A 13285-nucleotide genomic window follows, 5' to 3' on the forward strand; every position below is an offset into this window, starting at 1 on the left:
CTTTGTTTCAATTTGTTTCTCTTACTCTTTTAATCTTGTTATTTACTACTTTCCATTTACATAGCTCCAATAACAAATGCAGATCTCAGGGGAATGTTTGATGCCTTTTTACATCCTTTCTATTCTACAGCAGAATCAGGCAACACCAGGACTGATATTTATATTACTAGCCTGTCAAAATTACATAAAATTAAACAATAACAAAGGTGGTTAAAACCATTTCAGGACTAACAGGGTAAAAACACAATAAAAATATTTATTACCTTTGAGAGTCAACATGAAGCAGTGGCTTGGAGTAGATGTATACAGTTACACTTTTCCTGGGCATATATGAAAAGAATCAGAGGCCTGCTTGGGACAGCTTTTTAAGAATATTGAATTTCAGGATTGGCTAGTGCAGCCAAGGAAAGAAAGGGTACCATAAAACTGTATGGGACATCTACAAGAATTCTAAATGAAAGTCATTTAAAAAAAAAAGGGGTGAAAATATTGGGTTAAATAAACCCAACTTCAGAGAATAAGACAAAACAGTCAAAGACTTTGATCATAGCTGCCTGCAACAAGGAAACAAATTACAAAAACTTTTAAACCTCTTCTGGCACAACAATATCACTGCCAATCACCAAGGCAGAAACAGCATATATAATCAAGGAACATTAAGCATGTCAAAGGATTATGTACATTGAGAGGGACAACTATAAAAGAAGTCCTTATGATTCTCTAGTGCAGTGATAGTATTCTTCAAGGTAGAACGATACAAGGTTTCAAGATTGATGGCTCATTTCTGATACTGATGCAGTTAGCCCGGATTACTCTCGGTCTATTCCATCCCTCACAGCAACTTTGCTCTCATTTGCTGCATTTGGGCTTATTCTAAGGGGGAGGATGAAGTGACACAGATCTGTGAACAATCCTGTTGTAGTTTAACGGGTAGTAGAGTACGTGTGTCCCTACCTTTGTTTCTAGGAGTTGAGTTTATCCCAAGCCATTTGAAGGCTCTGTCCAATTATGAAGGAAACAATATGTGCCTTTAGAAACATATATTTATGTTTCTTTTGGAATATAACAGATACAGAGCTGTTACCCACCCCATAGTTCTGCACAAAAATATTACCATGTTGGTTTAAATGACAGTTTGTAAAAATGGCATGGCTCACTCAGGTCTTTACTCTGCAGACAGATCTGAGTGAATGGATACTTGTTCTTTTGAATAACAGTCAATAACTGTAATATATATGGATAATTTTTTTTGTCTCTCAGAGCTAGATTTTTAGAAAGCGGGGATAAATACTTTTGGAAAACTCATTTCCTTTAAAGGCCTTGCATTCAAAGCAAATAGCTGATACTGAAGATTCTAAAAAAGGTTATCTCAGGTTTTCTTCTGTGAAAGAAGGCAGGAGGTGCATTTCCTCCTCAGGTGAAATATAGGGTTTGCTTCTGCTGCTGGACTTTTGTACTCTTATATCTGCTGATATAAGTAATGGGAAGTAGACTCTCCTGGTGCATCCTGTGTGCTCTGCTCTAGTGATCTATAATCCACAAAAAATTCTGCCTGTTCCAGTGTGCAGATGTGGGCATACAGACCATAATGAATATTAGCTTGCTGTGTTCTCAAGACCCATTAGGTGTTTTTTTTGCAAGCAGGCATTTAGTTAAGTGTGGACACAGGTTTTAAAGCTTTCTGGAAGAAGAAATCTGGTGCCTATTCGGGACCTCCTTGACTGCTCAGGCTCTGCCTGGACAGGCTGGCTCAGCCCCAGGCAGAGAAGAATGTGCCCCTGTGGAAGCACCATGCCAAGAGAGTGCAGGGCTTGCTGTGGTACAACCACAGGTGGCAGCTGCTAGTGTCAGGGATGAAGAAACACATATAAATCTTTGTCATCTTGGCTCCTTGTTCCTTGCCTCATCCTTAACTCTAACCTTAGAGTACAAATGTTGCCACATAGTACTAAATTTAAAGCAAAAAGTATTTCTCCCCCAAGCATGATTAAGCAAAATATTTGGGCAACTTGACCTGAGTTTTTATCCAAGGAATAAATATTTTCTGAGAGAATACATTGAATCAGGGGATGGCATTGATCTTAGTACAACGTGCTCAATTGTTACATATCATGCTTTTAAAAATAAATAAGTAAAAATAAATTTGAAATTGTCCTTTTAAAAATGAGAACAAATTACCACTAGCTGTTTGAAAAATGAGCTAGGAGAATGACAAAACACAGGGAATAACACTAAACAGTGAGTGTCAAGCCAGCGGAGAGGAATTTGACTGTGAGAAACAATCGCCGAGCATGTAAATGAAATTATAGATGATTAGAGATGGAGTGAGAAAGAAAATAAATATACACAAAGACAGCATGAATAGCTGCATGCCAGCATGCAGTCAAAATAATATGAATTGATCATACACATTTCAGACAAGCTATTCCTCAAATGTTAGAAAAAAATAGAACTATAATGAATGTAGAACACATATAGCCCACTTACTGCACTCAAACTGTAAAGATATGGGTCTAAGATATGTCTTAAAATCCAAGGATGATAGAGATTCTACACTTTCTTAGGCAATCTACATAAGTATTTGAGGATCTTCCTGTAAAAAAATCCTCTCTGTGGTCTACCTCAAATCTTCTTTGAAATAGCTTTCTGCATTTTAGTCTTTATCCTTATGACTTTAGTACTAAACAGTTTTTTCTTCTTTGATTCTACCTAATACATATTGAAAGTCTTCAGTATACATTAAAGATATACAAATGTTTACCATGTTTCTTATAGGTCATATTCCTTGGACTATTTTTATGCTTAGAGATTTTTTTTTCTGGATAATTTTGCTTGAAACACAATGCCAAAATCTGGCCAGTTTTCCAGCTAGTGATTTACCAGAGCTGAACTGAAGAGAAATATTCCTTCAAGTTCATGTCTTCACCATTTGACACTTTCCATTTTCTCTCTGACATTTCTGACACTTTCTCTGCTTGGCATATACTATATCCCCAAGAACCTTTTCTGCAGATCTTCTGTGTAGAATATCACAAGCATTTCATAAGAATCTGTGGTCTTTTGTGCTTGTCTTAAAGGCAGTGAAACCCAGAACCACATTCAAAGCTGAATTCAGAATGCAAAACTGCCAAGAAAAGTGTAACCCTGGTCCTACCTGTTATGTCTTTTCAGTCAAAGATCTCCCTGGACAGAAGGAAATAATATTTTAAAGCTACAAATGGACTTTGCTGCATCTATTTATCCATCAATCCATCACTTTTGGAACTCATTTGTCCTTTTAGTTTCCAAAGTATTCTGTGACAATGAGACCCACAACTTACTAATGTAATATATTAAGATTTTGTAATATTGACATTGCTCCCTGATAATTTCCTTACGGGTTTGATAGTTTTTATGAGTTTAGAAATAATTAATAAACACTTCTTATTCATCTTATTCAAACCATTTACTATTTCATAGTTCTGTATCATATCCCTCTCTATCTTCCACAAGTATGGAAATTCTTGGCACTTTTTCTTGTCCCTTGTACAGAAACTGCTGCCTTGCTCAGTGACTGTCTCTCTTTTGTAGTATTTTGAAAAAATTCTCCAACACCTCTTTTCAAAACACCTTAAAATGTATGAAATGTTCAAGAGGAGGACCAGGATGAGTTGACAGTGATAAATGGGATTGTCTGTTTTGGTCTCCCTATACCTAGTAATTTCTAACATTCTCTTTATTGTTTTTTCCCCATCTCCAGTGGTCTCAGATCTCTATCTGAAAGATAATAGATGCCACACTTTGAGACAGCTGTTATATACTTATTTTTACCTCATATACATGTCATTATAGTTGTCACAATTTTATTTGGTTGTTTTTACTGAACAGACCTTCAGTATTTTGAGATCTCTGTGAATTTCTTTGCAGTCAGTTTTATGTTTGTCTAGCATGCATAATACATCATCATCTGAAAATTTTGTTCTTTCATAATTGCCTCTTTTCCATATGGTTATGACTATTTTACACACCAAATATTCTAACTCATATTCTTAGGGGGATCTCCTCTCATAGTTTCTTCTCATTGTAAAATCTGATTATTTAACCCTATTGTTATTTTTATGTCTTATGTATAACATTGTAAGTTATTTAGGTGCCTTGGATTAGAATATCTATGAAAAAAATATTAAACAGATGACAGGTATTTCCTTTAGCAATCTCTAACAGATGGTAAAGCATGACTCCTAAACAGAGTTCTTCTGCTGGTTGTCTGTCAGTACATTGCATTTATCTATGTATCTAGTTGTATAATATTTAATTAAATAGAAAACTGATTGAAAAGATAAATCAGATTTATGAGGTATCAGTATCCAGAATTTCTCTTGGTGTTGGTTTTAATTGTCCAGACCACTGGCACTGAGAAATTGATTTAAACCACAGGTTATATATATATATCCATACCACTCCTCCTCGAATGTTTGAATTTCTTTACAACTCTGGGTTGATAATCATCTCATCCTTGTTACTTAGGGTGGTTATAAGTAGTTAGTTCTACAGTTCCTCCAATTAATCACTCATAAAGAGGGGTGCTAAGAATTGATGTGACCTTCTCTTCAGTGAAAACTGATGCAAATAATTAGTTTCTGATATTGTTTATGTTTGTTGAGTACTGCTTGCTGTTGCACTAATGGTCTAGTCAGCTGCTTCTTTTCAATGTGGTTAAGATGGCTGTGAACATTTATCTAGGTTTTCAAAATAGTAGTTTTGGAGTTTTCTGTGATTACACCTCATAGGGATTCTTCATCTTATTTTTTCCTCTCTTTTGGACATTACTCCATTTTTTAAAAAGTTATTTCTGTATTTTAGTATTTTTTTGTAGGTGAATCACAGCAATGTTATTTTGGTTTTAAATGCTTTTAATTCTTTCGGTGTCTTCCAATTAGAAGATATTTATTGATATTTGGCATATAGCATGATGTTTTTATAGTCTCCAATCCAAAGTAATTTTTTTTAAACTTCTTTCAAATTTTTATTTTCTTCTAAAAATTAGAATGTTACTGCTGGAGAAGTCTTGTCCCATTTTTTCCATAGCCTTTACAATCTCAAGATGGGCTATTCACTCCCGATTGCTGGAAATCTTAACAGCATGACAGCAGATAAATGAAGACTGTAATTATTATAATTTTTGATCTCACTAATTTCTTCATGAGTTTGTGGTAATTGTTACCAGTCTGGTAACATGATGGACTGCAGCACTAATATCATACTTCTTTTTGTGAATATAATTCACAGAGGTTCATGTACACGTATACTCTGTAGCATCCTTACTGAATTCTTCAACATTATTTCTAATTAGTAATGCCTGCATGCCACCCACACTGTATTGATTGACCCATTCTGTGATTCTGTGGTTCTTTTTGTGGACCGGTCTTTGAATTAATCAAAATAATTTTCAATTCTCATGCTGGCCTTTCGTAGATCCTTCAACTTGAAATCATCTATGAATTGAACAAACACACCTAGTTATGAATAAACATACTTAATGGTAATCAACCAGAGTCTTAAAACGCTTAAAACACCAAAAGCCTTCCTGAAACCCTGCTAGATTCCACTTCTCTTTTTCTTGAGGCCTATTACTCATTAAGAAGGAAATTAGGTGACCTGTTAATATTAGTAATCAGCAGGTATAGTTGACTTTTACATCTTTTGTACATCTTTATCTTCTAAATACTTAAAAATTGTGTCTTTCAATACTTCCTTCATTATCTGGGGGGACCAAAGGTAAACTGTCAAGCTTGTTAAATTTTTCTCTTGTCCTTTTCTTTTTAAAAATATATATAGTGAGTTTACCCTCTTCCAATGCTTATATCTTATAGTACAGAATGAGTTAACATCAATAATTAATTAACAACTATTCTTTTGCTGTGCAATAGCCCAGGGCTACCACAATCCTCTATGGGCTGTAGCTTATTCCTATCCACATAACACACTGAACTCACTAGTTGTCTATGATGAAATCTATGCTACATAGTCTATGGAACAGTAAAAACTGTTAAGACAAAAATGTTTTCCAGACTAGTTATAAGACCAAATTCATATGGTTTTCAGAACCATTCTCTAATATCTACACTGCTTAATAGTATATGGTTACTAACTCTCCAGTAGTTAGAGGAGATGTGTTACAAGCAAAGTAAATGACAGAATTAATTCATCTGAGAGGCAGCTGGCATGGTGCTTGGACAATATCTTTTGAGTGGCCAATTAAATATCACATACTAAGTTAGCTTGCACGAAAACACAGAAAAGCTTGCCAAGCTGATGAATGAAAAATTATGATCTGCTCACCAAATTTTTCTTTGACACATTAAAAAATACAATTAGTAGAAGCTGTGGGATAAGAAGTTTTAACGAGAGTCATGACTGACAAAATATCCTGTGCCAGCCTCAGTTCAGTTCAGTTTCATTAGCAAAAATTCCATTCACTCAAGTACTGTCAAAATGTGGAAGAGAAACTCAGTAGGTCAGTGTCACAGCAGATCAGTCCTGCTCATTACAGGGATTGATTCTCTGTTAGAGGTTTGATTCCTTGGGACTATTTGTCATTGCCATCCATATTCAACTTGTATGGAGATTGCTGAAATATATTTACACTGCTCTCTTTTATTGCTGAATAGTATTAACTGGAATATACTGAATAATATGCTGAATACTATTTATGGAATCACTTATTATTCTTCTGATTCCTGATTTTTTAGTGCATATTTTTCTTATGCATTCATGAATTTTGAGCACTGAAATAGGTGCAGCCTTGTGTCACAAGCCTGTCTGTCACATTTACTGTGCATTTTCTCTTACCCAGAATTGTGTTGTGCTTTGTATCTCCCAATTTATACCTTTAGTTAATTGTGTTGTGCATTTGACTTCCCATTTGTACCTTTAGGTTGCTGTCATTAACTTTATTTTGATGAATGTGTCCTTTATTTTGAACTTACAGTCCAAATTAGGCATGTCATGTTCTGCCATCCAAGAAGCAAATCTAATTTGCAGTGCAAATGTAAACTGCATTTAGCTTTAATGTACTGGCAATCAACAGGCTACCTATCTCTTTTTGCTATTCTACAGGTTTTGCCTCCCTTCCTAAGGAAGCAAAATTTACTCTATTGCACATTCTATCAGTCTAAATCTTGCAATAAGCTTTGGAACCTTCTTGAAAATTTCAACTGATTTTGACAGTGCTCAAGGTCTCAGTGTTACAACATTCCCACAAACTGAGTAGAGCCAGGCAGAGTGTAGAAACTGAATCAGTCTCCCATTGAGGGCAGAGCAGCACCACAATTCATTTCCACAGATTTTCTCTGCTTTAGACAATGTAGACTAGCTCATTAGCTGCCTATCACCAGTTTTCTTTAGGCCGTGAAACTTTCATTTTTCTTTCAGCTCATTTAATGATTTATCATCTGAAGTCCTTCTTTATATGAAACAGTAATCTTATGCTGCTTGGGTTAATTGTACATTGCATTTCTACAAATACTTGTTCTTGGTACTTTTGATAATATTATTTCTGGAATTCAGCTTGCTTTTTTTTTGGGTTGTTTGTTTGTGTGTTTGTTATTTGTTTTATTTGGTTTTCACGGCTTGTCCTCGGACATCTTGAAATATTTGCATATGTTCCTTGATTTTGAGTAACATCTTGCAAGTTTCCTTTTGGAATCATAATATCTCAAAATTTGAACGGTTCCTATTACCCTGCAATATAGGACTTGATTTAGGTACAGACACATATATAAAAGAACTTCCAAAAATAGTTGCTTCCTTTTGAATAGAAATGTTCTTATTTCTGGATTTTCTAAGCACTTTTGCTCTGATTAGATCCAGGACCTGGATGTTTATTTTTATACTTCCTTGTTTTTAATACAAAACCTAAGAAAATGGTCAGCAAGTGATAGTCTCATTGCAAGTCATAGAACCCCATAAAGCAGAATTCTACTGCTTGTTCTTTCTTTCTTGACTTCCTACTTACTCCTCCTCTTTTCTGCTCTGCTTCTTGCTCTCAGTTTTGCCTGCATTACTTTTAAGCTACTGTGCCTTACTGCATCCTTTGATTCTGAATCTTTCCTGTGCCTTCTTTCTCCCCTCTTCTCATGAATCTCATTTTCCCTTTCCTTGTCTAAGCCTCCTTCCAGATATATTTCTCACCTCTCTCACTCTACTGCTTCCTATCCCTCCCCATGCTATATCCACACAACTGTGTGTGGACATACACCATATGTACATACAGAGAAACAGAAGACTTTGTCCATTTTTCTGTAGGACTTTCCCCAGCACATTTTGAGATAAGTTTAGGAACATGCTCCTTTATATTTTCCTCTGAAAGACTTAGAAATTCTTACACCTTCTCTTTACACCCCTCTTTTCTGTCTTCAACAGTCTAGATCATTTGCCACCTCCTACATAAGAAATAGACAGCTGGAAACACTTTATTTTAAACTTCACTAAATGCATAATTAGGGATTATTTAGTAGAGAACATGATCACCTTGTGAATCAGCATGCTAGACCAGGTCTGCATTTGGCCTAAATTTGCTTATCCAAATGCATTATCCTCATTTCCTAGCACATATTACAAAGCCTTAGAATATATATGCCTCAATTCAATGATTTCTGAAAGCATGAAGCTCATTTTGTTGCATATCTGTATGTGTTTTGTATTAATCAGATTAATCAGGGATAAGAATATGAATTAAATTAACTTTATGTTCACTCTACAGGAAGAGTGTACAGGAAAAAAATCACTGGACTGGAAGAAAACTGAATGCGGTAAGAAGATGCAAATTCATTATATAACACTGTAAACAAGTCATTCATTTTTCCTAATATATTTTACTAGATTAATTAATTTGTTAAGTAAACTACCTGTCCTATGGGAAGCATATCTTCTTTTTTTTTACCTAGCCAGGCAGGTAAACAAAAAGGTGAGAATATTTACACCGAATAATGCCTCTCTTAAGTAAAGGTAAGCAATGATTTTGAAGAGGCAAGTCATTCAGTACTTGTTAGTGATCTGTGAGGAGGAAAGATTAATACTTGAACTTCTTGGCTAGTTGAAGTTGAGTTCCCAACAGCACAAGTGTCCAAATCCTACATAAAACACCCAAACTATAGAATCAATTCAGTTAGACCTTTTCTTCCCTGTCTCTTGTAGGACTTGGTTTCTGACTGCACTGGTCTGATGATGTCAGATGAATGTTTTCCTGGGGCATTACAATGGTCACTCCTTGCCATCTCAGTTGTTTCCAGCTGCACAGATTTTTTTCTCAAACAGAGGATTAGCTCTGCATGCTCTGTAACTCCTGCCAGAACCCACTGTCAGAAGGTGCAGCACTTGTCAGAAGGTGCAGCACTGAAATGGGTGGGCTGGATTCCAGCCCCCAAGCAGCCTTGCTGATGGCTGAACCACCAGCTCATTCTTTCTACAGAGCTGCTGTAATCACAAGCTAAATACTTTTAGGCCAGAAATTTTTTCCTTCCTCTGTGTGAAGCTGTGTCACTGTGCAACCAGGAATCAAAGCTGAAGGGTGTAAAGGGAAAACAACAGAATTGGTTGAATCCATGATCAAATAATGACAAGGACCTCCAGGGGAGAGATGAAATGCAAATTGTTCCCCTTGCTATACTTTATAGCCATGCACCAGAAAGCACAGAAGGGAATTAGACCTCATGAGAAGTCTAATTAATTATGAGTTTTAATAACTCTGTAAATAAATGAATTATGGCTAAGACAATACACATAGCAGGTTGGTGTTTTTTTTTTTTTTTTTTTTTTTTTTTTTTTTTTTTTTTTATCCCAAAAGGGTAATGAAGCTTTATGTTAATTGGGGAACAGAGCATGAAGATGCAGCTCCTTGTTAGATTGGAATACACATTGACTAAGATTCAGAATTATTCTAGCCCAGGGATTTTCTGTAAGATACTGTCAAGGCTAAGCATAAGAATAGTGTAAACATTGCAATTATGCAAATGTGGGCTTGATGCAAAAATAACTGAATTTAGTTTTAAGATTTCACCAAAAATTGAGGCACATAAGAATGCACAGTTTAAATACTGTAAGCAAGTTGCATGATATTATAGAATCATATAATGATAACCAGCTCATATAATTTCATTTGTAGTACAAAGAAAACTTATAATGTACTTTTTTGAGGTGACTGATACAGGAAAAAGCTACACAGAATAGTCTGAGTGCTCTCACCTTTATCTGAAAGTTAACATATTTGTGCTCTAAAGACTAGTTTATTTATTTCCCATTAATACATCTTTGGATAGAAAGAAATGAACAACATTGGGAATTGCAACCAGAATGCAAGATTGTTTTTGCCCTTCCTCAAGTTAAGTTCACTCTCAGTAGAATCAGGCTGACCTTGTTAATTGTCTTTACAGTTCCCCAGATCTTGAATTCCTGATTTAACTGTGCCTTGTGCTTAAAAGGGGGTCTCTAACTTGTAGTCTAGGGTTTTGAAATCAAGGTATTCTACTTCCTTGGCAGATGTTCTACCCATCTGGCCATCATGGTCAGAGACTCTAACAAAGGGTGAAAATGTGTTCATTTTCAAATGTGCTCAAATCATAGAATATATTGAATTGGAAGGGACCCTTCAGGTCGATTAAGTCTAAATCCTGTCCCTGCATAGCACACCCTAAGAATCACACCATCTGCATGACAGTGTTGGCCAAACACTTCCTGAACTCTGTCAGTCTTGGTGTTGTGACTACTTCCTGAGAGAGCCTGTTCCAGTGACTGACCCTCCTCTTGGTGAAAAACTTTCCTGATATCCAACCAAAATCTCCTCCAACTCAGCTTCATACCCTTCTCTCAAGTCCTGTTCACTACTTACGAGAGTAAAGAGATCAGTGTCTGTCCCTCCACTTCCCCTTGTGAGGTTGCTGAAGACCACCATGAGGACTACCCTCAATCTTCTCCAGGGTGAACAGACCAAGAGATCTCAGCAGCTCCTCATCTGGCTTCCTTCTCAGAACCTTCAACATCATTCTGGCCCCTCTTTGGATGATCTTTGATAACTCAGAATATTTTTTTAAATGTGGTGCCCCAATCTGCCCCCAGCACTGGAGGTGAGGCTGTCCCAGCTCAGAGCAGAACAGGATAATCCCCTCCCTTGCCTGGCTGTGATGCTGTGCCTGATGCACCCCAGGACAGGGTTGGTCGTCCTGGCTGCCAGGGCACTGCTGGCTCATCCAACCTGCATTGACCAGGATCCCAAGTCCCTTTCTGTGGTGCTGCTCTCCAGCCTCCTGTTCCCCAGCCCATACACACAGACAGAATAGCCCTGTCTCAGATGCAGATTCTGTCACTTGTGTTTGTTAAACTTCATACAGATGGTGATTATCCATCTTTCTGATTCATTGAGGTTTCTCTGCAGGGTGGCTCTGTCCTTGAAGGAGTCTGAATTTCTCTCAGGCTTCTATGTTTAATTTGTTACAATTTTTAATAATTAATTTGTTTAATATGGAGTTTCTGAATATACAGTTTTCATGAGATGCTTTCAGCAAGGACATTACATAAAGCCACATCAAATGAGTAAATAGATGAAGAGTGATATATTAAGGAGTGCTAGAATATCTGTATTTGCAGTGAAACACTTTATGACTATGATTTGTGATATTTCTTGATTAGCACATACTACATGTGAGATCCTTCAGGGTTAATGCAACTTTGCCTTCACCTCTGCAAAAATGAACTCTGTTCAGACAGCATCACAGCATTAATTCACTCCAATTTACAATTATTTTCTTCTAGGAAAAATTACTGTGAAGCCAGGTGCTTCATCCAAAATGCATCCCAAATACAGAAAAAATGTTAGTGGTCATACCATATGAGGAAAAGTTTAGTAATCAAATCTTACAGTTCTTAGCTGTATAAACAGATGGCAAGGCATCTCAGCAGGTGTTACTGCCAGCCTTTTGGCAAGACAAAACCTCTCAGTGGATACTAAACCTACTATCACAACTGTTTGAGACAACACTAAAATATCCTCTACCAAAAGTATACCTCCCTTGCTAGAATAGGTCATATATTTTGAAAGTACAATCCTGTAACTAAGAGAAATTGTTCTGAATTTTGAATTTTTTCAAAGCCATATTCACAATCCAGAAATAATAAAAAATAACACAAGACTTAGTTCAAAACTTCTCACCAGCTCCCCATCATCTAGAAGATAATGAATAAATAAAGATTCTGCTTCAAAACCTGATGGTTATGTTGAGAACACTGGCCAGAGAATGAAAGCTAAACTCAAACCCCCCTCCCCTAATAATATATTTTATGCCTAGAATTTACATGAAGTGCATCAAAAATATTTTAATCTTTACATTTGTTATATGCAAATGCATTCTGTATCTGGTTTCACTGTGAATTGCCATGTTCCCTGGACACAAGCTAATTATGGATTGTATGAAGAATTATATATTGTTCAAAAAATCTTTTTCATTTTCATTGAATCTTATCAATACAAGACAAAAAGAAAGTTATTATAAATATTAATTACTGTTCATATTTTACAGAGGAATATTTTATTTTTCAAAGTCAGGCAACATCATATGCTTGTTCTTTTTACACACAATGAAACTCAAATTGGATTTAAGTTTCAGTTTAACTTCTTGGATGAACAACTGCAGCACTGTATTGCGAAGTGAGCTGTATTGGAATCTTTGCTACCCTGATCCAAATTTCTCTCATTCAATGGCAGGCTACCGGCTGAAAGGACTCCATTTTGCACTTTTCTTGATTAACACATACTGCATGTGAGATCCTTCAGGGTTAATCCAACTTCACCTCTGCAAAAATGAACTCTGTTCCGGCAGTGTCACAGCATTAATTCTCTCCTTTCTACCAGATCAGGTGGAACTACCCGATCTGTGCTGGCAGCTTTTATCAGTCCCAGAGACACTTTGCACATGACTGACTTACTGGTCAAAATTTGGGTGTGGTTGTTTGTCCATGTTACTAATTAGTTACATCGTAAACTCTATGAGGAGTTAAACAGCAATATACAGATTAGGGTCTTCCACCCACAAAGAGGTTACAAGGTCAGCTAAATTACTAAGATTTACACATTCATGCAATAGTGACCATTTAAGGTCTTCCTTAAGTTATAAACAAAAAGTTCACACAAAGTTATGGAACACAAAAATTATGAAAATGTGTTTAAGATAGAATAAGATTCCAGTTGCTGTTTCTGTTTGGCCCTCTTCCAAAAATATGCACTTCCACCTCCCAAAAAATACAGCAACTTGAT

Source organism: Lonchura striata, chromosome 5, assembly GCF_046129695.1.
Source record: "Lonchura striata isolate bLonStr1 chromosome 5, bLonStr1.mat, whole genome shotgun sequence".
Classification (NCBI taxonomy): Eukaryota; Metazoa; Chordata; class Aves; order Passeriformes; family Estrildidae; genus Lonchura; species Lonchura striata.